The 4,026-nt window shown below is 31.1% G+C and overlaps 1 long non-coding RNA gene across 1 annotated transcript; it reads right to left on the bottom strand.

Moving 5' to 3' along the window:
* Positions 1-1,078: 1,078 nt before the first annotated feature.
* On the bottom strand, positions 1,079-3,436 carry LOC140878109 (uncharacterized). The gene is made up of 4 exons (XR_012149313.1): positions 3,096-3,436; positions 2,849-2,875; positions 2,697-2,713; positions 1,079-1,190 (listed from the first exon to the last, which is right to left on the bottom strand). It is a non-coding gene; the product is annotated as an uncharacterized lncRNA (long non-coding RNA).
* Between the last annotated feature and the right edge of the window lie 590 nt (positions 3,437-4,026).

The following is a 4,026-nucleotide window of genomic DNA, read 5'->3' as shown; positions in this document are numbered from 1 at the left end:
GCATAAAATAACGTGTAAATCCAAATATAATAAAAATAATTATATGATCGGTAAGAAAATACGTTGTTTTTCAGAGTGAATGATTATGAGTTTAGGCACCTGTACAACATTCATCGAATATTATGCATTTTTATATATTCATCGTCTGCAATTAATCAATGGTGACATATTATTTAAATAAGCATGCTAATCAATTACGCAGAAATAGAATTTGTTCCTATTTCTTCTTTCAGAGAGGTCTGCATCTTTTCTCTGTGTACATTTCCTTCTTGGTATAATACTTCAAAGAAGCTCTAAATCGAGTTAATTAATTCCCATGTATATTTTTTGAGCTCGTATGTAGATCGGATGATATATATAAGCCAGTAATTTTACGAATTTATTGAGATGTATAAATGCGATAATTAATTGAGAAGTTGTTGAAAATGGGCCAACATGGGAATCGAGTCAAATAGGGTATATATCCATTAAAACTTAAAGAAATCAAAGGCATGCAATTACACGCCACCCAATTCCCATTACTGCTGACAAACAAAATTAAGAGAAAAGGCATTAATTTTATTTATATATCGTTCGGGAAATTTTGTGGAGCAATACTGCTCATAAGAAAACAAAGGCAACATTTAATAATTTACCCTGATTTGGTTTTATATCTTTAGATTAGGTGGACTTATGCATTGGGCTCTATTATTAAATAAAGATTTAATTGTAATGACATGAGGAATATTTTTCAATGTGTATCATACATAAGAACTTTTTGTCACGTAGAAACTACAAAGATCGTATTATTTGATCCAAAAACTATATGTGGTATTATAGGATCTAATTCAGCCATCAAAAGTGATCAATCAAAATCGTAAATGAATTACACAGTGATCATAAGAGAAAAAAAAATTTGTAGAGTTTGAATCAAATAATGACATTAACAAAAAAAATGGGCAATAATAAATAAGAAACTCACTCCACCTCTAGGGATTTATTTGATCAAATAATTGGAAAATTTTCATCTTTATATCTACATTCTATTTAACTAGGGATGAAAAAATTTTCCCCAAAAAATCTTGAAATGGGACGGCTGCGGAGATAAGTTTTCGTGATGGGTTGGGGTTTGAGGATTTGAAAACTCCTCGAATCAAATTGAAGATGGGTATGGGGAAGTTATCCCTATCCCCGAACCCAACCAAATGTCCCTGAAAATAGTAATAACAACAACAACAAATCCCACAAAAAAAAAATCAGAAATAATTTTACTAACATTTGTGAGTTCAAATATTCTAAATTAATAACACCAACTGTGAAATTGCTAAACAAACGAGCTTTGCTACATATTTAAAAATTTGTCGTAAAATCATTATTACGTTGCATATATAACACTACAATTCTTCCAACACACGTAGGCTTAATTATAAAATTATGACGTGAAATAATATTAAAATTTACATGCAAATTCTTCCTTATTTATTTATTTATTCCATTTTAAAGTTTAAAGCTATAAAAGTTTCAAGTATAAAATGGTATCCAACCCCAAATTACTATGTCTCTTTCTTCGAGCATGGTCCCAAAACAATACTACATCAAAATGTGTCAAAGATAGAGAGTGTAAAATTGTTCAACTGGTGCCCTCTGATGTTATATACATGGAGCATGCACAAAAAAATTAATGAATTCCTGAAAATGACTTCACATGCATAAAAATTAGAATTATGTATTTTTCTAATTCCCTTTTGCTTTTCTTGCGTTGACTACAAGCCGAATATAGCAAGGAGCTAAAACAGACACAAATTCACAATAATTTATTGCTTGTTAGAGGTTCAATAATTTTTTTTATTTTTTATTTTATTTTAACAAGTAAATATACCAAGTTCAAATGCGGTTGGAAACAATAAAATTAGACTATAAAGTTTAAACCACTAAATTATTGTGCACTACTAATTAATATGAAAATATTGAGAAGGAAACTTTGCCTTCATATTTTGTAAAATAATATTGTGTAGCTCGGATTTTTTTTAATTACCCTCGGAACGAGTTCGTGGATAGGGGTACCATTCCATACCGCGATAAGCTTCGGGATTTTAAAGCCTCCCCAGACCCAAAACCATACCCCAAAAAACTCCCCATATCGACGAGGTTTTCCCCGCAGGATTTTTAAAAATCTCGTAACTTGAAACCATACCCAAAAAGACCCCCCAGATCTATCTCATTCGATGTTTCCCCGCGGGATTTTAAAAAATCTCCAAACTTGAAATCATACCCAAAATATCCTCCCAAGCACATCCCATTCGGAGTTTTCCCCACGGGACCCCGAATCCGCGGAAAAAATTTTCATCCCTACATGTATGATATAAATAATTTGCATGAATTATGTAGTTACACGATTAAAAAAACTATCTGAACTTTGTAAATTTTGTTAAAACTAAAAATATAAACAGATAAATATAAATAACACTTTTATAAATTTTAAAAATTAAAATTGGATAAGATATGAAGATATATATATAAGTTTTGAATCTATATTTAATTAACGTTCGCAATTATAAGAAAATGAATTCATAGTAAAGAAACCAACAAAAAGAAGCTCCAGATTCCAGAATGCATGACATTTTAAACAAACAAATTAAAGCTAGTTATTAGGAGCCAAAAGTAAATATGTGTCGTACGTCAAACTGCAAATGACCAAGATTTCCAAGGAAAATTACCTCATCTTTGAATTACTCTGCAACAGATAAATTAATTAAGCTCAGGAAGATGTAGGAAGAGTTAAGGTACCTAAATGTACATAGGAAGAGTTGTATGTGTGTGTGTAGATTGAAAAAATCGGAGGATATATATTTGTGTTGAGAGTACGTACCTCCGATTCGAAGCACCGGCGCGAGTCCTATTGAAAAAATTAAATTAAGACGTAGATATAAGAAGAATTCAATTCCTTGCTCGATCCCAAGAAACGTTTATATATATAGATGGGAGCAAAGCTCAGATAAATTATAAGCTAGCTTCTACAAGGGAAGCTATTTCTGTTGACTTTAAAATTGAAAATGAAACATATGTTAATTGAGAGTACTAAACTAAAAGCGAGAGAGCAATTAATTGAAACAGACCTGCTGATGAAGAAAGGCAATTCACAATGCTTCTATTTTTTTTTTTCGAGTTTTGGAACGTAAACTATCACTCTTCAACCTACAAACAAAAACACATGAATATAATAAATCGAAAATGATAAAAAAACATTAAAAAAAATTCCAGTGATACACTTCCAAGATCTACAAGGTATGAGCGTTCAATGCTCCCTTAAAATTCCACCACCGACTAAAAAAGGCTATTAATTAAATACTCTCTTAATATGACCTAACACAACTCATTGATCTTAAAAAAAACTTGCGTTGGGGGATTAATTTGCTCTGTCTTGAAGACATAAGTGTGTCAGATCTAGATCATTTGCCACCCTTTACTATATCTCCTCATTATATCTACATACAATATATTCATATATATATATATACATATATATATATATATAAATGATATGGTAAGCAACCACCGTGAGCACCCATATGAGCGAGCACCTGCTATGTGGAATCATGCACATCCAATACGTGAGTGACACGTCAGCAGGTGCTCATATGGTTGCTCACTATATCATTTATCATATATATATATATATATATATATGTGTGTGTCTCTAATTTATATGCATACTTGTAGATATAAATAATTAATAAAAGGATTTGGTAGGGGAGTACTTCCGATATGGCAAAAGCAGCAGGGAGAGCATATGACGAAGCGGCCATTATAGGGAGCGCGAACAAAAGGCGGAGACAAACTTCCAAAAATGAATTAATGTTTCACTATTGACCATTATAAATTTGATATCTAATTTTAATTTTTTTTATTAATGTTGAAATTGAATGAAGGAGGATCGTTTAATTTTCTCTTCTATTTGTTGTATATATACATATTGAGAAGAAATATTTGAACGTTTTCAATGCCTACTGAGTTTGTTTTGAACAAAAGAAATCATGCTAAAGTGGT

The sequence above is a fragment of the Henckelia pumila genome, chromosome 1, assembly GCF_033568475.1.
Source record: "Henckelia pumila isolate YLH828 chromosome 1, ASM3356847v2, whole genome shotgun sequence".
In the NCBI taxonomy this organism is placed as follows: Eukaryota; Viridiplantae; Streptophyta; class Magnoliopsida; order Lamiales; family Gesneriaceae; genus Henckelia; species Henckelia pumila.
The sequence above is the reverse complement of the archived record's forward strand: the minus strand, read 5'-3'. Positions and strand labels throughout refer to the sequence as shown.